This window comes from Sminthopsis crassicaudata, chromosome 4 (genome assembly GCF_048593235.1).
Source record: "Sminthopsis crassicaudata isolate SCR6 chromosome 4, ASM4859323v1, whole genome shotgun sequence".
NCBI classification, from domain to species: Eukaryota; Metazoa; Chordata; class Mammalia; order Dasyuromorphia; family Dasyuridae; genus Sminthopsis; species Sminthopsis crassicaudata.
In genome coordinates this window covers 436796961-436818430 of record NC_133620.1, presented here as the reverse complement: position 1 = coordinate 436818430, position 21470 = coordinate 436796961, and the positions used below count along the sequence as shown (strand labels likewise).

Sequence of the window (21470 nt, the reverse complement as noted above, 5' to 3'; positions counted from 1 at the left end):
GATGAGCAACAATGGTAAACTCCCTTCCCACTAAGAGAGAAAAAAGGCATTATGAATTTGGAAACGGGGTGGTTTCCAAGATGACTAGGGCCTAAGGAATTTAAATTTAATTCAATAGTAAAGATGTTTATGTTTCCTTAAGAAGAAGCAATAGTGCCAGTGGCTAAATGGCTGAAGGAAGGGGAATCCCTTGATGTTGTTGGAGAGATAAACTAGAAGCTTTGACATAAACTAAAGGTTTATGAAGTGGGAAGAGAAACTGAGGAGCCAGGAGAGCCACAGCTCACCAACAGGATGGGGGTTATAGTCATTCAGTCTTGTTTTTAGTTATGTCCAACTCTTCATGATGCCATGTGGAGTTCTCTTGGCAGAGATGCTGGAGTAGTTTGCCTTTTCTGTCTCCACCTCATTTTACAGGGGAAGAAACTGAGACTAACAGGGTTAAGTGGTCACACAGCTAGTTAAGTGTCTGAGGCAGGATTTGAATTCCAGCCATTATTTAACTGCCCCTAAGAGAATGGGGAAAAGGGTAAAATAAGAGGAGACTGAACAAAGAAAACTAGTTAAGGAATTTCTTAGGATATTGTATCCAAAGGATGCTTTCAAATTGAGGAATAGGTAATGTTCATAGATGTGACATAACAGATAAAAACCCATATTCATAGATTTAAAGGTAGAAGGATGTTACTGAGTTTCTGACTCCATATCCAGCATCATTTTCTCCCCATCCCCCAGAGTCTCCCCTTAGGCTGAATCGAGGAAATGAAGGACTTTGACAATTCCACTGTCCACCTGGGAAGACCACATTCATTTTTGAGCACCATATATTTAGGAAGAGCAATGATGAACTTGAGCATGTCCACATGAGTGTGAACAAAGCGTCAAGGGTCCATAAAAATGTATCCTGCAAAAGTCAGTTGAAGGAACTGGGAATATTTCACTTGGAGGAACAGAAACTCATGGAAGATGTCATTTAATATTAATAGTATTAGATGAATAGAATTAATAGTATTCAAATATTTCAAGGTTAGTCATGTGAAAGAGGAAAGAGAAAATTAGAAACAATGGGTTGCACAGAAGAGAGATTTCAAATTGGAAGAAAGAATGAATGCAAAAGCATTGATTATACACCTATTATATACAAGGTGTTAGCACTATGCTAGCTACTGAAAATACACATTTAAAAGTGAAATAAAAATAAATAAATAAAATAATTTTAAATTTTTTTAAAAAAATTAAATGGATCCTGCCCTCAATAATTCTCATAAATGGAGACAACATGTGGAAAAATTATAAAATCGATTCCCTTTCTAGTGACTTTTCTTACTGTTCCCAAAGTAAGAAGTAGGGGTAGAAGGGAGGACTTAAGTCACCGCAGGGTAGATTTTAAGATGCTAACTGTAGGCTGGGGATAGATTATTAGATGGGATGAGAAGCATAGGCAAGGGATGAGTAGATATGGTCAGTTAGGTGAGCATGAACACATTCTCTCTGGGGACAGTTCAGTCCCAGCGTGAAATTCCAAAACCTGAATGGGTAGGCCTTGGTTTCTGGGTGGATAGCTGGTTGGGAAGGAACAAATTCCTCCCAATCAGAAGTTCCACATAAGTGTAATGGGCTGCCTTCCACAAGAGGAAGTCCTCAGTCAGACCTTTTGCTGGATATGTTTCTGTGGATTAGAAGCCGTGGTTCTCTCCAATTCTGAAATTCTGTGTTTTACTTTGAATTGAACTGAACAGGGAAAGTTATAAATGTTTTAAATGAGAAATAACTCCCTTCTCTGTCTCTTTTAGTTCCTGGGGATTTCTGGAGGAAAAGTATGGTGAAAGTACTGTTTAGGGAGTTTTCTGCTTTAAGGACTCTCATTTCATCATGTGGGCTAACAGGAATAATTGAATGAGTAAAAAGGCAAGTGTTAAGCATTTATAATATGCAAACTATTGCTGGGGATAAAAATGGAAAAAGCTTTTTAGTATTCTAATTTTCATCTTTAGGGATGAAAAGCACACCCCACTCTTTGGGGATAGAACCAGGGTGGCCATATCTGGGCTTAAAGAATCACCCACTCAGTCCCTGGCTCAGGTGCACTTCCCTTTGCTCAGAAAAAAAAAAAAAACAAAACTTAGAATGTCAGAATTGGAAGGAATCTTAAACATCATGGGTAGTCAACCCCTTCATTCTACAGATAAGGAAACTGATACCCAAAGGGGAAAATGACTTATTTTTAGGGAGTCTCCCATTACGAATAATGCCATAGAGCTCAAATACTTGGGGACTTTCCTTTCAGAGTGGCACGATGTCGCTAGTGAACAGCTTCCTCAGAAAGCATGGTCCATCTCAGACAGAATTGTAAAGAGAGTTTGTCTCTCCTGGACTACTACCTATGACAGTGCCTTTTCCTCCCTTCACTTTCTGTTCCTAATGCTGATTGTGTCCAGAAATGTTTGAATTTTCAGAAAATTCTAAAAGATTTAAAACAGCCTCAAGTACAAAGGAATAAATCTCTAATGGTGAAATTTCAGGCATCACAACAGATGGAGGACACATTTGGAGGCCTGACGCCAAGCCTCAGCTTTGGATCACTCCCACTATTTGTTGTCTTCACTCCTACACATGTGCTGCTGAACTAAAGTGGAGAAAATCACACAACCATTCTTGCTGGCTCCACTACAAATTTCTGTTACACAGCTTCAACTGGGCCCTCACTGTTGCTAGGCAATCCTTCTATACCTCCCTTGCTTCCTACCATCCTACTCTCCACCTTATCTCTTCTCAAGCCTACCTACTCCTCCTCAACCCTCCCAGCTGAAAACCGTGGCTGATATTTTACAGAAAAAAAATTAAGGCTTTTTTCTCATTCAGTGTGGACTCCCTTCTCTCCCCTCATCCTCCTTTCCGACTACTCAGGTGCCTTCAGCCAATTTTTTCTGTCTTACACAAAGAGAAGACCTTCCCCCTTGCCAGGGCAAACTTCTAATTATACAAGCAATCCCACTTCATGCTTTGTCCCCCTGTAGAATGGCCCCTTTATCATCCATACTTTCATTTTTTCTTCAATTTCTCCCACTACTGATTGCTCCTCTACTGCCTACAGATAATCCTGGTTCTCCCTTATCTCAAAAAACCCTCAGTAGACCCTTCCATCCCCACTATCATCCCATTACTCTTGCCCTTTGCAGCTAATTCCTTGAAAAAGTCATTTACAACTAATTGCCTCTGTTTCCCCTCCTTTCATTCTTTTTTGAATCTCTTACAATCCAGTTTGGGACCTCCTGACTAACTGTAACTGCTCTGTCCAAACTGACCAATGATCTTTCTTTCTTTCTTTTTTGGTTGTGTTATTGCTGTTGCTTAAGTAATTGGGGTTAAGTGACTTGCCCAGGGTCATATAGCTAGCACAAGCATCTGGAGTCAGATTTGAACTTAGTTTTCCTGACTCCAGGGCTGGTGCTCTGTTCACAGCACCACCCAGCTACCCCACTGCTGACTACTTCATTGGCCAAATCCAATGACCTTTTCTTAGTCTTTATCCTTCCTGAACCCTCTTCTCCTTGACAGACTTCTCTCTCAAGGTCTTCAGGACACCACCCCCTCCTCCCTGTGCAGGTGAGCCTCCATCTTCCTCATTGGATCTTCTTCAGAACCATGCATACCATTACCACACTACCACTAGTACTACTGCCAGTACTGCTACCACCACGACCACAACTACTGTTACTGTTACTACAACTACTGCTACTAATACTGTTACTACAACTACCATGACTATGCTACTGTTACTACTACCACTGCTACTAATAGTGTTACTACAACTACCATGATTACTGTTACTGTTACTACTACCACTGCTACTAATACTGTTACTACCACCACCACTACTATTACCAGCACTACCACCATTATTACTTCCTGGCCCTGCCAGGAAAGACAAAGTGTTTAAATACTGGCCCAATTATCTGTCAGGAGAAATAGAATGTGGCTAAATGTTTATTGATGCTTGTTTTCTAGGTTGATTTTGTATAAATTGCCTTATTGCAGCTTGGTACATAGGACAGACATGGACCTGTACAAATATAATACGATCTGATTCAACTCAACAGATAGTTATTAAGCTCCTTCTGTATGCTTGGTAGGTACTATGCTAAGGGCTAAGGGTGCAAAAAGATAAAATAAAAAACAATCAAGTGACTCACACTCTCCTGGGGAAAGGATGAGATAAAATAAACATCAGGTGGTTTCTAATTCCAAGCTCTTTCCACTATATATAATAGCTACACAATTATGCCTCATGTTCCCTAGTAGATGTGCTCCCTGAAAACGTTTGTGTAAATCGCACATTTCTTTGCCAATTTACATTACATATAGTTTTAGGGATTCTACATTATTATTTGGAATGGATCTTCCCTCCTTGCTTCCTCTTATGAGACACCGAGGCTCCATAGTGCATACAGTCAGGAAGATGAGTTTAGATTCAGATACTTCCTACCTGGGTAATCCTGGACAAATCACTTATTTCTATTTACCTCAGTTTCATCATTATAAGATGAGCTGGAGAAGGAAACAGCAAAGCACTCCAGTATCTCTGCCAAGAAATGGAATCACAAAGAATTGAAACCAACTGAACAACAAAATCTTCCTCCTTGTAGAGACCCTTCCTGAAAATATGACACAGGAGCCTTCTCTAATTAACCCTCTACTTATTAGTGTCATTTTTCTCTCTCTGAAAGCATTACATCCCCCTTAGATTGGAGGCTCCTTGAGGCCACAGAGCTATTTTCTTTTTTGTCTTTGTGGTATTTTGTATCAGCAAGCAGCCTGTCAAATATTTGCTGAATTTAATTCAATTGCTGAAAGTGCTTTTAAAATCTTAAGTTCATAAATCAACTGATGCTGAGTGAAATGAGCAGAACCAGAAGATCACTGTACACTTCAACAACAATACTGTATGAGGATGTATTCTGATGGAAGTGGAAATCTTCAACATAAAGAAAAACCAACTCACTTCCAGTTGATCAATGATGGACAGAGGTAGCTACACCCAGAGAAGAAACACTGAGAAGTGAATGTAAATTGTTAGCACTAATATCTGTCTGCCCAGGTTGCATGTACCTTCGGAATCTAATGCTTATTGTGCAACAAGAAAATGGTATTTACACACATATATTGTATCTAGACTATATTGTAACACATGTAAAATGTATGGGATTGCCTGTCATCGGGGGGAGGGAATAGAGGGAGGGGGGGATAATTTGGAAAAATGAATACAAGGGATAATATTATAAAAAATATATATATAATAAAAAAAATAAAATTAAAAAAAAATCTTAAGTTCAAAAGCATGTTTTAATCACCCACTATATTCAAAGCACTCTAAGTGTAAATATTTTGCAAAATGCTTTGGAACTATAAAATTACTGGATAAATGTGAGTTCTAAGTACAATTGTTATGATTCTAGCAGTTCTAGACTACATTGAAAGGTCTAGAACCAGTGAGTCATAGGATTATTTATTGTTGTTGAGTCATTCAGTCATGTCTAATTCTTTTTGACCCCATGTACAATAGCAAACCTGTGCTGTCTATGTGGTTTTTTTGGCAAAGATATGAGAGTAGTTTGCCATTTTTTTTTCTCCCACAGATTAAGGTAAATGTCTGAGACTCAAATCTAAACTTAGGTCTTTCTGACAACCAGTTCAGTGCTCTATCCACTAAGCCATCTAGCTACCTCCCATAGGACTGATTATATGAGCCTAGATTGAGAAACATTAGAGACCACCTAATCCAAACCTATAATTCTGTAGATGAGAAAATTAAGGCCCAAAGAGATCTGGGAACTTCAAGGAGCCCAGATCTAGAGCTAGAAGCCATCTAGTGCAACTCCCTCATTTTACAGATAACTGAAGTCAAAGAAAATTAAATGACTCATTCATGGTCATCCGACCAGTACCTTTGGCTCCAATACTGCTTCCACTACACTAGGGACTAGTGTCATCCATGATGGTAACAATCTTCTCCCACTATTCGGCTTTACCTCCTGTCCCTTCTCACCTATGTATGTCTAGCAGCTTTAATCCCAGTTTACTGGACTTGCCTGAAAGATAGGAAAATAAGCAGAAAAGTAAAGTTAGGAAGGGAAGGGAAGGTAGGGACATTGGATGAATATTGGGCTGGGTCTCTGGCTAGAACAACCTGCACAGTCAGAGTAGACCATGAGAGAAGAAGGGTGGATCTAGAGAGAAGCTGTGTTCTCGTGGAAGTGCTCATACCAGTAAAGAAAGAAGCAGCGCCCACCCCAATAGTCAAGATACTTTTCTGACTCATGGTTCATTGTGTTCATCCTCGTGTGACTGCCCTTTTGATTATGGGAAGGAATGATTTTAGATGTAGCACCTAAACTGGCATTTACATAACACTTCAAGGTTTGCGAAATGTTTTACAAATATTATCTCACTGGATTCTCACAAAAGCTCTAGGTGTTATTAGATAAGGAAACCTGAGCAGAAAGAGATTAAGTGATTTTTCCAAGGCCATATTGAACTCGGGTCTTTCAGACTCCAGGTCCAGTGCTCTATCCACTACTCCACCCATGACTGAAAAAAAAAAAAAAAAAACCAAGGTCACCCAATAAATGTCTGAGGCCAGATTTGAACTCAGGCCTTCCTGACCTGAGGTACTCCAGGGCTGGTGCTATATCAACCATATTATCTTATCACCATCAAAATTAGCACCATCTTGTTTTTAATTTATTTTTTTTTAATTTTCTAAATTTATTATTTAGAAAAAATATATTTATATGTTTATAATATATATTACACATATTATATATACACACATATTATATATATACATATATATCATAAAGTTCTTGCATATATATTATATATCATGGGACCTTTTGATCACACATATATTAGAAGGGTCAGCATATAGGAAAGAGAATGGCCCTATTCTATTTGGCCTCAGTAAGCAAAATGAGGAGCAATCAGCAAATAACTTGTAAAAAAGTGGATTTTCAATTCAACCTAAGGGAAAACTTGCTAAGGAAGACAACTGCCAAAGCATAGAATGGGCTATCCAATTTGTTTTGTGTATTCCCTATCCTCAGAGATCTTTAAGTAGCAGCTGATGGCCATTTACCAGAAGAGATGTAGACAGGATTTTTCGTCCTATGGGGGTTAGGCCATAAGTTTTTCAGATCTCTTCCAATTCAGAGATTCTATTGTGATCATGATCATGATGATTATGATTGTGATCATGGTGATGATGATAGTTATGATGATGGTGATAATAATAGCTAATATTCATCTAATGCATTAGGATTTACAAAGCACATTACACATATAATCTCATTTCATCTTCATAACAATCCTGAGAAGCAGATACCATTATCCCCATTTTACCATAGGTAAGAGAGGTAGACTTGCCCAGAGTCACATAGCTAGTAAGGGACTGAGGCAGGATTGAGTCTCAGGGCTCCCTATCTCCAAGTCCACCATGCTACCCAGCTCATTGTTTTATTTGATAATAATCCTGTGACTGTAGGTTTTGTATTATTCCATTTTACAGGTGAGGAAATAGAGGTCTGAAGAGTTAAGTGACTTGCCCAAAATCATTGACCTGCTAAGAGTTGTGTAAAAACTCAGGTCTTCCTGATGTGAGGTCCAGTTTTTTTTAAGAATAGAGAAGAGGAGGCTTGGAGGGAAGACTGGAAGCAAAGAAACCTGATTGGGGTGAAGAAGAGAAACCTAATGGCTCTCTTTGTGTATTTGAAAGAATGGGACAAAGTGGCTAGAATTGATTCAGGAAGATCTGAGGTCAAATGCCATCTCTGACATTTACCAGCTAGATGATCACGGATCAGGCATTTAACCTCTGTCTACCTCAGTTTCCTCATTTATAAAATGAGGATAATAATAGCACCTATTTTCCAAGGTATATACCAGCAAAATCATATTCTTTCAAATGTAAACTTGATACAAGGTTAGCAAGTAGAGCTGTCCAAATGTGAAATGGGCTACTTAGAAGATAGTGAGTTTCCCCTCATGGAAAGTTTTAAGCAAAGACTGGATAATGATTTGTGGGGTATATGGTAAAAAGAATTCCTATACAGGTGCAAGGTGAACTGAATGGCCTTCAAGGACCCTTCCAATCCTGAAATCCTGTGGTCTGTTCTATGTCTGCTTCTCACTCACTTCATCAGCCAAGAAGTCTAAGACAGGAAGCAGTCATGGTGACATCTTAGAGGTCCAAAAGAAAGACATCCTTCAGGATGAACCAATAGAGATACAGAGCTTTGTATTTATAGTACCTTTAAAAAAGATTCTTAACATAATAAACACTAAATAAAATGAGAATTTTAACATATAAAGTTGGACAGAAAAAAAGAATGGTACATGAAACGAATCTATTATATGTAACTTGACTTTATCCTTTTAAGTATAATAAATTCAATATGTAACTTTAGAAGTTGTCTTACCTATGTTTTCTAGTCTCCCTTCTGTTCTCTTGTATGCATCCTTTTAAAAATATTAATTACATTGCTATAAGAAATGATGAGCAGAATGGTTTCAGAAAAACCTGGGAAGACTTATATGAACTTACACAAAGTGAAGTGAGCAGAAAAAGAACACTGTACATAGTAACAGCAATATTGTATGACTTATTCTCAGCAATGTAATGATTCAAAACATTTTCTTTAAGAGTTATGATAGGGGTTAGCTAGGTGGCGCAGTGGATAGAGCACTAGCCTTTTATTCAGGAGGACCAGAGTTCAAATTTGGTCTCAGACACTTAACACTTCCTAGCTGTGTGACCCTGGGCAAATCACTTAACCCCCAGCTTCAGGGGAAAAAAAAAAAAACAACAACTAAGAGTTATGATAAAAAAAAAAAAAATGCTACCTCTCCAGAGAGAAAACTGATGGAGTCTTTCAAAAACATTTTTCTTCGTTACCATGTAAAATGTTCTCCCGATTCTGCATACTTCACTCTGCATCAGTTCATATAAGTCTTCCCAGTATTCTCTGAAACATTCATCCCTTTCATCATGCCTTTTGGTAAAATTAAATTGCATTACTTTTATATGCCATATTTTCTTCACTCACTCCTCAACTGATGGGCACTACTTTATTTTGTATGCTTTATTATAACAACAACAACAAAAAAAAAAAAACCTCAAAAAGCAAAAATGTCACTATAGCTATTTTATCCATATAAATCTTTTCCCCCCTCTTTCTTTGGGGTTGTACCATATTTCTCTAGCTGGCCTCCTATATGCTCTGCTGTCATGAGAGTAGTTCATGTTAACAAAGAAGAGCTATTTCTAGTGCCCATACAGGGCACAATGTATTGTCACACCCATCCCTAGGACTCCCCTAAGCTCCCAGGAAATATTCTGTTCCTATGTTCCAAAGTAAACACTTCTCTGAAGGAAGAAACAGCCAAGCACAACAGGGAACCATTGGCCTGCTTTTGTCCCAATAGCCACTCCCAATGGCTGATCACGTCCCAAAAGCAATGTCCTAAACTGCTTCCCTTTAACCCTTCTCCCTTACCCCTCTCTTCAAGGAAGATTTCATCCTCTTCTCTATACCTGCTTAAGTTCCTTGCTTTTAAAGACCCTTCCGTCAAAGAGCTCTAAGGAGACAAACATCAGTTTCATTCTAAGAATCTTTATTTGCCTTTCTGAAGGCTCACATTCCAATTTGACATGGCCTTCCTCAAGAGGGATACTCTTCTAGCTCATTATCTAATTAATGACCCCACCTGGCTCCACCACTTCCTAGTCTCTTAACCTCACTACTAATAAAGTCACTGTTGGATTACAGCCAGATAGGAAGGGTGGGGTCAACTCTAGACATAGAGAACCTATAATTTGCCTGGGACAAAAAAAAAAAATCCTTTCTCCATTTACCCAAACCCCAAATCTTCCCAAACAGCTTGCTATAGCTGAGTGCCTAAAATTCTCAGTAGAATAGAAAAACCCTAGTTAATGATGAGAGGAATAATATTTCTAATGTATTAGTTAATGACCAACTTATTCATTATATAAAGAAACATTTAGTAAGTTCTTACTATGCATAAGGAGCCCTACTAATACCCTTCTCTGAGGCTTTCTTGGGACAAAGTTGAAAACAAGTAGGTCCTACCAAGTAGAAGAGCAACTGGTAGTATCCTAAGGATGGACTATCAGATGCCTGGTGACCAGTCTAGCTAAGTGCATTCTGGGTGAATCACCAAAGAATTGGCCACTGAGATATTATTTGTTTTGTTTTGGTGTTTGACCATAGCAACTCAAGAATGTGATGTATTAAGGTATGGAGGGATAAGAATCTGTGGTGATGGAGGCAGTGTCCACACCAATGAAGTCAAGGACAATAGTGCAATGGGTGAGACACAGAGATAGATAGGAAATGATCTATGCTAGCATGAATCCCAAGGCTTTGGATGTGTTGATCACATCAAGATATATCTGATTCCGTGGCTCACAAAGACTCACACTTTTCTGCTACTATTTATAAAAATATTAAATCTTAAGAGAGGTGAAGAAAGGAACTCTGAGGATGGATAGTGGAAAGGGAAGAAAGCCTTCATGTTTACTGATATCCACAAAGACTTCCATTCATTCACTTATTCATTCATCTATCTATTCACCCACTCATTCAACAACTATTTCTTTTTTTAAAATAACTTTCATATTATCTCTCTTTTTAATATTTTATTTTTCCAAATACATGCAAAGATAGTTTTCAACATTTAGCTTCACAAAACCTTGTTCCAAATTTTTATCCTTTCCTCCCTCCCAACTCCCTCCCCAAGATATCCAATTTAGGTTAAATATGTGCAGTTCTTCTAGATATATTTCCACATCTTTCATGCTGCACAAAAAAAAATCATATCAAAAGGGGAAAAAACGTGAAAAAGGAAAAAAAGCTAACAAATAACAACAACAAACAACAACAAAAGTAAAAATACTATGCTTTGATTCACATTCAATCTCCATAGTTCTCTCTCAGGACGTGGATGGTACTTTTCATCACAAGTCTATTGGAATTACCTTGAATCATCTCATTGTTGAAAAGAACCAAGTCCATCATGTGGATCATCATATAACCTTGTTACTGTCAACAACTATTTCTTAAGGGGTTAATTGTCACAACCTGAAGAATCAAAATTTCTAGTGACTCCAAGACCTCCAGACAGATCAAAAGTTAGCATTAAAAACTGAAGTATATTACCAGTAATGATTCATATGTAGGAAGTGCCATGAAATATATTACCTAGAAAATGTGCATGATCAGAAAGAAGAATAAGATCAGTCAGGTAAAAAGAGCAAGACATAAATAACAAAGATCAATTGATGTCTGTACTAGTATGCAGAGAATGATAAGAGATATCTTTAAATATGGTCTCCAACACATCGGTCATAGCTTCTCTGGAGGATTTATGGGAGCACATGAACAGGAATCACACAGAATGAAAAGGGATAGATACATTATGATCTGCACAGTGTATGAACTCATGGAACCATAGAAGTATTTAAAGACAATGAAGCCTTGTGGAAAACTGACTTTCAGAGAGGGAAGGTCCCTCTGCAGCTGCTCTGATCCCTGAACCAAAAGAAATCAGATAGAAAAATGAAAAATGGTCTTCATTTTCTCTTCCAGAATATTTTCACGTCTCAGATGCCTCCATTTTTCTTTATTTTTTAAGGCCAAAAGGTGAAATGAGTTGTGCTGTATGCTTTAGCTGTTTATAGTTTCCTTATCAGTAGGGCTTTTAATATTTTTGTTGGTAGGCATCATGGAAAATGGCTTTTGTATTCATTCAACAAATATTTATTGAGGACCTTTTCTACCTCTCTCTTCGGTTAAGTAAATACTCCCTATGTACTCTTCAACTGGATCTACAGGGAACAAGTATTTCCCAACTAGACCCAAACATTCCCAAGCATTTGGTTAAAAATATTTCTTCCTCCACTTATAGTCAGTCTTTACAGAGCCATAACAGTTGAAGTGGGACCTTCTAAACTGGAAAATATGAATGGGAGCAAAGATTCCTGGTTCTTTACTTTTGGTTTGATACCAGTTTGCTCTGTAAGGCCCTGGACAAGGCATTATATTTTCTGGGCCTCAGTCTTCATCTGCAAATGAAAAAGTTGGTCTAGAGTAATTGTGTCTAACCCAAAGAGAAAGGGAGCCAGTAAAGATCTATATAGAGAGATCCTTGCTGGGCCACATATTGATTCAGCTTTAAATTGTAAGGTTATCTATTTTAAGGTGTTTTTATTTTCTTAAATATTCCCATGGGGGTAGTTAGATTTCTCAGTGGATAGAGCACCAGCCCTGAAGTCAGGAGGAGCTGATCTGGCCTCAGTCACTGAACACTTCCTAGCTGTGTGACCCTGGACAGGTCACTTAACCCCGATTGTCTATATATATATATACACATACACACACACATTTATATATACACACACACACACACACACACACACACACACACATATATATGTATATATACTTCCCCAATTAGATTTTACAGATCTCATGTGGGCCACAAATTGCCATCTCTGGGCTAGAGCAGGGATTCTTAACCTGGGATTCATGAGTTTAAAAAGAGAACTTCAATATAATTAGCTTCTTTTGTAAATTTCTATATTTTATTTTTAAGTCTTTTTTTTTTCTGTAAAAGAGTCTATAGGTTTTACCAGACTTTCTATGTCATGGGGTCCATGACACCAAAAATGTGAACAATTCCTAAGTTAGATGATCCCTAAGGGGCCCCTTCCAGTTCTGATCTTCTATGATTCTGTGATTCTATGACAGCTAGTAGAAAAACCAAATGTTAAATGAAATACTAAGCCTTGGTCTGGTTTCCCATGATCAGAAGACATGGAATAATAGTGAAGCAAGGCCAGTGCAGTAGGCAGAGTACTAAAAAGATTCCCATCCCTATCCTAAGACCATATCTGTAATAAGCCTGATCTAATCCCTGCAATTGTCCATACAGATGAAGAACAAAATGGGGGTTGGAGTGGGAAGTGGAAGGGTGAATGCTAGGGTAAACCACTGCAGCTAACTGAATTTAGGGAGCTGAAGAGAGGTGAGAGAGGGGCTCTATATGGGGGGAAAGAATTTCTGAGAAATAAACCTTTGTGAGAAAATACCTCATCTTCTACAAATGGAAAGACATTTTCCCAGGCAAATACTCCCTGGATGACTGTTCTCTTTCTCTAGCGGAAGATACTAGTCACCAGCTCATTGAGACAGCTCAGCAAAGGTTGGAAGGAAAAATTCACCAGCATGAGAAGAAGCAAATGAATCAGTGATTTCTCTTTTTTTCCATCAGGACTAAAGAGAGGATAACAAGCAATAAACTTTGTGGTGGGGCTTGGGTCTTTCTACCACCACTCTTGCATCCTAGGATGCTCATGTAGGCTGAGGGGAAGAGATGGGACAGCCCCTGGCACCCATGAGATCCTAGGAACAGAGGCAGCAGGGAGAAGCGTAGTGGTTAGGAGGATCAATCGGTCTGAATCTCAAGGGCAGAGCGTGGTAAACCTCAGCAGATGTTCAGAGACCCTCCCCCACCAGCACATGACAGACCAGGAAGAGACACCAGAAGCCAAATCCAATGATATCATGCCTAAATGAAGCCAAAACTATTTGTTTGACTAATTTTTTGGACCCAAGTGGCAAGTCATTTTGGCAGTGTAGACACACACGCAAGACAGCTTCAGATGGAACCAATGGAATCTTTAAGATGTCCATGCCATCCATGGGATTATAAAACTTGGGGAAACCACCAAGGCGGGCGGATCCGTAGGATGAGACCCGAGAGCTGGAACTTGACCTCAGCTAGCTCTCTAAGTTAGGTGCCTTTGAGAGGAAGTCACCAATTCATTGCCAGAGCCCGTTAGTCATCCCCTAACCACAATGAGATCTTAAAGAACCTCTGATCTCTCAGTTCGCTTCATTCTAACATTTTCAGGTTTGACTCAAGGTATAATACAACCCCTCACAAGCAGCCCAGATCTCACAACCTCTGATTTCAGTGAGTTTGCAATACCCAAGGGGCGTCTACGAACAGCCCTCTACGAAAACCAAGCTCTCTTTTTCCCAGAATTATAGATAGTTTTGCTCTGAGCTCTCCATATGTTCTGAGGGCTCTCCCAACTCCAAATTTTGTGAAATTATAATCTCCAGGATGTTCTGTACTAGAAAAACTCCTATTTATGAGATGGCTGGTCAAGAGGAAGAAGTTTGCTACCATAAGAAAGGACCCTTCCCTACGGTGAATTTGATAACCAGTATACTTGTATACTATTTCAAAACCCAGGATTTGTCTTTGTTTATTTGTTTCTCTGTGCTTGTAAACATGAAATATTTGTCAATCAAATCACTTTGGAATCTGCTCATGGAAGATTGGTTCCTTTCCATGCCGGAATTTTCCTTCCTAAAGCCCTTTTTACTTTAAAGCTCTCTAACCAAATCCATTTGTTGGCAGCTGAAAAACATTTTCTATTGAAATGATTTTCAGACACAAAATCAATCATCCCCCACCCAAACTCAACTACTTTAGCATCTCTGAGGGACCTACTCCATGGGATCCACCTGCTCCTGGATCCTGAGAATTCTTTGTCCATTTTCTACTCATCCCAAATTTATACATTTGAGATAAGAACAGATGTGGGTGACATCTAAACAAGAAACCATAAGGCAGCCTGAAACCCCAGTCCTTTACCGTCATGGCCACAGCCAACAGAATTCAGGAAATTGCTCGGGCTTTCATGTGAGAAAATGTGTGGGCTATCAAGAAAGGATAGATGGTTTTGTGTGGAAACTATGGGCCCCTTCTCAGAATAATGCGTTCAAATTCATCAAATACATAAAATTACAAAGAAAACCTATCATATTGAAATATGTTATCATTTTTGTTAAAGTCTTCAAGTCCCAGGGTAATAACCCCTAACCTCCAGTCAATGTTCTTGCACTGTATCCATTCTCTTGTAGCCATTTATCCTATGTAGGCATTTATCCTGGAGAAGAGAAGATTCAGGGTTTATTTGAAATCAAATATCTGCTATCCCTCCTGGACTCAGAAGGAAGAAATGGGAGAAATCATTAGATGTTGTAAAATGACACTTTTAGGCTCCATGTCAAAAAAAAAAAGTTTTCTTGCCATTAGAGATATCAGGGACAGCCAGGTGATGCAGTGGATAGGGTACGGACCTTAGAGCCAGGAGAACCTGAATTCAAATATGACCTCACTTGCTAGCTGTGTGACCCTAGATAAGTCACTTAATCCTTAAACAAAAGCAAATAAAACTCACAACTAGAGATATCCCAGACCTCAGGAAGAGGCTGTGTCAGGCAGTGAATTCCCCTCCTCAAAAAAAAAAAAAGCCGGACAAATATTTGATGGGTGTGTCTTAGACTAGACTCTTAGCCAGGTACTGGTTAGACTAGATGGCCTCCGAAGTCACATCCAACATCCAACTCCGGGATTCTAGAGTTGTGTGATTTCTGTCTGCTTGTCCTTTCAGTGTTTGCTTAGGAATCTGTCCTGAGACAGATCCCTGTGGGCAGGACACAGCTGATCTTCCAAGGCCCAGAGGTGATCTTAGCTGGTTGCCTTCAGAGCCAGGAACTCGGGGAATCATGGTACCTCATTCTCTTGGTCCTCGTGAATCTTTCTGGTTCCACAGGTGGAAGGGCTAAATGAGACCTTCTGTTCTCACCATCCTATTCACTCACACTCTCCACTAACTTCTTATTAAGTCAATTTAATTGGTTTACTTACCTAAGAGGGAAATACCCCATTCTGAGGTGCCTGGGGTGGAAGGGCTTGTCTCTCAATGCTATGTTGACTTTTCCCAGTCTCCATACCTTTCACTGCTGTTTCCTGCTCCATCTCCTTGACCCTTCTGGCTTTCTCAGGACTGCTGAGTTTTAACTGTTTGCTTCAACTGTTTCTTCTGTGTCAAGGAATTTACCCCTCCCTTCCTAACCCCATTGAAAGACTGAATATTTATTCAACCTTTGGGTTCTCACCACCTGCCTTCTCGTGAAAACCAGAAGAGAAAAGTTAGTGGATTGGTATAATAGGGAGAGCTCTGATCTTCAAGTCAAAAAAGCTGAATTCAGTTCTCAGCTCTGATACTCATTAGCTGTATTACCCTGGGAAACTAATTTTTTTTTTTCATTGCTAACTGCCTCAGTTTTCTCAACTGCAAAATGGGAATAATAACAGCACCACTCAGGGTACTTGTGAAGATAAAATGAGTTAATATTTGTAAAATACTTTATAAACCTTAAAACATTACATAAATACTAGCTATTATTATTATTATTATTATTATTATTATTATCATCATCGCCACAGTTGAGTACTATTATCATTATCTTCACACTTGAATTCATTCATTCATTGACCCATGCAGGTTTTGAATGCCTCCTAGAGTGATGGAAGGAAGTGGGTTTTTTTTTTTTCCTTCCTGTCTAGACTACATTTTTCCCAAGCTCCAATGCCCTCCCTCTGGGCTTGACTGCACAAGCCAGATAGAGAATGGCCATAACTATGGCCAAAAGTAAAAGAAGTAGAGAGTGGGAAGAAAAAAAATTACCTCAAAACAAGTGTCAAGACAAGATTTCTGTGTCATCCTGGAAGGCAAGACAAGGTGGGGAAAATATGGCAGGACTTAGGGATCTCAAAGCCAGAATATTTGTTTAAATGTCTGTTTGCTTCTTTTGAGATCCACAGAAGCAAAAATGACATTGTATATCCCTATCTTCAGTTTCTTACCTTATCTATCCCCATCTCTTTCAGATTACCTTTCCTAATGTACAAACAAGTATCCCATCATACTATTCCCCTGCTCAAAAAACAATCACTGACTAACCATTGTTTATTGGACAGAGACTAACTTATCAGAAAGTCCTTTTTAACTCAACTCAAATCTTTCTTTCTAGCCTTCCCTAATGTTCTTTCCCCTCCCAGCCTATATTCATGCATTTTTTAAGCCCTCCATACCTTCATCTAGCCTCATTCTCTCTAGGAGGAATGCCTTTTACCTTCTTGTAGCCTTGCTTCATGATATAGGGCAAGTACGAACGTCAAAGCTTTCCTCATCTCACCCACTGGGACATCTGAATTTATAGTCTTAAAAAAAACCCTTTATGTTAATCTGTTTTATAATTACTTGTCAAATTAAAACTCAAATCAAAATTCCATTTTCCTCCTTTGTTCATTCAAGCTATTCCTCATATTCACAACATCTTCCCCAACCCCAGAAGAACGTAAAAATACATATCAAGGATACCCTCAAGTATCCTTAGGGTAGGTACTTCTTCACTTCTATTTTTGTATTCTCAGCACCTGCATGGTTCCTCTATAGATTAGACATTGAATATTATTTGTCGAATTGAATCCGGTTCTCTCTTTTCTCGACATCTTTCAAAATCCAAATCAAGTGCCTCCTCCCTGATTCCCCCAATTGTGGGTGCCCTCTTTCTCTGCAAATCACTTTGTATTTTTTTTTCATGATATCATTAGGACAATGTGGCTCACTTGAGTACAGGGACCATTTATCTTTGTTTCTCTATCTCCTCCATGTGCCTAATATATAGAAGCTGTTTAACAGAGATTTGTCAAACTGAGTTATTTAATTTTTTTAATTAAAATTTTTAAAAATTTTATTAAAACATTAAATAGCAATTATTCATTTATTTTGTGTGTGAGGAATTAACTGATTTGCCCACAGTCAGAGGCAGGATTTCTGCACTCATGTCTTTGGGATGCTGAGGCTAGCCCTCCATGTATTATGCCACATTACCTTTCTAACCATTAGAGTTATCTGAAGTTGGAAGTTACTGGCTTGCTCCTAGGTGAAAGTATTCTAGGGAATATTCCACAGATATTCTAAATTCAACATGTCTAAAACCGAACCCGGTTTTTTTTTTTACCCCAAATGTTCCTTCTTTCCACACTTCCCTATTACTGTCCAGAATAATCCTCCTAATCACCGGATTACAATCTAGGCTCATCTTTGACACCTCACTCACTCCCTCTTACACTCCATCCCCATTTCCAATCTGTTGCCAAAGTGCTGTTGATTTTTCCTCTGTAACATCTCTACATATGTCATCTTCTCTTCCCTCTTACTGCCATCACTGGGGGGGGGGGGAGGTGACCTCTCTGTGGTCAAGTTAATTTTCTTAAAGCACAGATCTGATCATATACACCCTCTTTATTCAATAAAGGACAGCAGCTTTCTGTCACACCTTCCCCTAGATTAAATATAAAATCTTCTCTTTAGCATTCAGTGCCTTTTGTAACCTCATTCTTCCTACTTTTCAGTCTTCTTATACTTTACTCCCCTTCCAATATACTAGCAATCTGGACTCTTCTTCTTGAATAAGAAGCTCCATTTCTCAGCTCTGGTAATTTTCACTGGCCATCTTCCTTGCCTAGAATGCTCTCCCAACTGAGCTCTCCAGCCTTTCCCAGCTTCCTTTAGGTCCCAAACAAGACCTCGTCTTTTATAGGAAGCCTTTCCTTATACTTCTACTGTGACAGACTTTACTGTGTTGTTTAGATTCAATTTATCGTGTTGTGTGTGTGTATGTGTGTATGTGTGTGTGTGTGTGTGAGAGAGAGAGAGAGAGAGAGAGAGAGACAGACAGAGAGACAGAAGAGAAAGAGACAGAAAGAGAGAGAGAGACAGACAGTATAGAGATAGAGATAAAGAGAGAGACAGAGACAGAGAGAATGAGACAGACAGAAAGAGATAAAGACAGAGACAGAGATAAAGAGAGAGAGATAGGCAGAAAGAAACAGAGGGAAAAGGAGGAGGAAAAAGAAAAGGAGGAGGAGGAAGAAGAGGAAAAAGAGGAGGAAGAAGAGAGTGAGACAGAGAGACAGAGAGAGATCTGAGAGAGAGATGAAAGAGAGATGACAGAGACATAAACAGAGAGACAGAGAGGAAAAGATAGAGAGAACAAACATAGTAATAGCAAATATCTGGCAAATATGCTAGAACATATCAAATAGTAAATAGAGGGGATATAGAAACAAAGATATACCAGGAACATTACATTCTCTCATTTAGGGATATTATTATTATACCATTTTGTAGATGAGAAAACTGAGGCAAACAGAGGGCATATGACCTGCTCAGAGTCCCATATCTAGCAGGTGCCTGAGGCCATATCTGAGCTGGTCTTCTAGCCCAAGGCCACTGTACTTACCTAGTTGCCTAAAGCAGCTAGAGTTTCTTTGGGGAGCTACTCTTGCCATCCAACAACTCAGAACAGTGGGCTTGAGGGACCAGTGATTTAGCCAGTGAAGGTAAAGTTTTTCTAGAATTGTATCATTCTGGAAGGTCTGACAAGTGGAAGGAGACCCTGCCATGTAATAACAGTCCTGCCATGTAATAATTCACATTTATAAAACATTTCATGATTTGCAAAGCACCTTATATATATATTATCTCATTTGATCCCCATGACCCTTTAAGTTACAAAGTTGGTTTTTGTTGTTGTTTTTTTTGTTTGTTTGTTTTACAATGAGACTGGCAGAGGTTAAGGGATTTCCCAAAAGATCACACACCTAATAAGCAAAATTTGAATTCAGATCTTCCTGGTTCCAGGTCCATACCGCTTCCTAATAACCTACTGATACATTTGGCTTACAAAACATTGTATGTGACTCTCATCTGATCTTCCCATCAATCCCATGAGATAGATAACATGACTATGAATCTCACATTTTTTTGTTGTTGTTGTTCAAGAAGCAAAGATGCAGAAAAATTAACTAACTAGGCCAGTATCACTTAAGAAGTGACAGAGTGGGGCAGATATCCTGACCCCAAATCCAATTTTTGATGTAATGGACACACAATAGAAAAAGTTAGCTGGATAATAATTGGGGAAAAAAGCAGGGCTGGAGAATGGATGGATCCAGAGAACAGAAAGCAGATCCCAACGCCCCCAAAAGTAAGACACAGGTCGTCACTTCACAGTGGTGTTCAATACAAAGGCATCATGCCAGGAATCTAATTTACATGCATAACAACCCATCCTCTGTGAGGGAAAGAGTAGCCTCTGTCTAATTGTGCCTTAATGATTCCCTGGAAGAATTCCCAGATGCCCCTGTCAGGGCAGCAACACTCACCTGGTCTCGTGTCTCAGGCCAGCGAAGCAGGCTGCTTGGCTGATGGATGGACAGAGGGAAAAAAGACGAATTGAGGTTTTCCCCCAGAATTAGCACTTTCAGGCTTCACATCCCATGACAAACCAGGACAAAATTTACGGCAGCAATGGCGGAGTCCACATCAACAGGGAGACGCCTTCCTAATGGTGGGCCTAGTGATTCACCCCTGATTTAGTGCCTATCTCGCTAATGAGGATAATCTGCAGCCTCAGGACTTCCAGTCAATCCCTACCGACTCATCAGATTGACTCACATTTGTTGTTAGCAGAAATGTTCACAGGCCTGAGACTGAGCCAGGACAGGTTCCATTGGGATAATATGACAGCGTATGGGAAAGTCAAAGAGCCGGGGGAAGAATCCGTCTCCTGACAGAGACGATGTTGATTCATCAGGGAAGGGCTACAAGGGCAAAGAGCAGAAGTTTATAAAGAGAATGGGCTACTGTGGGGGGGAAGTGGTAGTGAGCTTCCCATTGCTGGAAGTCCTCAAGAAGCTGGGATTGACCAGTTCTATGATCTTCTTTAGTCCCTTCTTATTGTATTATTCTCTCCACATCCCCCAAAATTACTTTAATTCTATTCTGCCAGTATGTAGTTATACATGTGTGTATAAAATATGTGAGTACATTTTATTACATATATACAACATGCCGTGTATATGTACATATATACAATGTTCTGTAGCTATGTATGCATGTGTGTATATAGTTGTGTGCGTATATATGTACATATATATGTGTATTTTGTTATGTGTATACACTGTGCCATGTGTATGTATATGTATATATATACAATGTATGTACAATTATATACATATAAATACAATGTACTATAAGTAAGTATAATGTATATGTGTGTATGAAATATGTGTGTATATTTTGTTATGTATGTACAATGTATCATATGTATGCTTGAATGTATTTATTTATTGTACATATATACAATGTAGGTGCAATTTTATGTATATATATATACAATGTACTGTAGGTATGTATGTATATGTATATGTTTGTATAAAATATGTGTGTACATTTTGTCATGTATATACAGTGTACCATGTTTTTATATGTACTTATGCTTCATACATATATACAAGGTAGGTACAATTATATGTATATATACAATGTACTGTAGATAAGTGCAATTATATGTATATATACCATGTACTGTAGGTATGTATATGTGTATATGTATATATATGTATGTGTGTATGTATATACATATACATGTGTAGCTATGCCCAAATTGTACATATATATA

At 38.8% G+C, this 21470-nt stretch overlaps 1 long non-coding RNA gene across 1 annotated transcript in view; it reads right to left on the bottom strand.

The window, feature by feature from the left end:
• LOC141541427 (uncharacterized) overlaps window positions 1–20295 on the bottom strand; it is a 37009-nt gene extending 16714 nt beyond the window's left edge. The window contains exon 1 of the long non-coding RNA XR_012481796.1: window positions 20173–20295. This is a non-coding gene — a long non-coding RNA (uncharacterized LOC141541427). The remainder of the gene's footprint in view (window positions 1–20172) is intronic.
• Between the last annotated feature and the right edge of the window lie 1175 nt (window positions 20296–21470).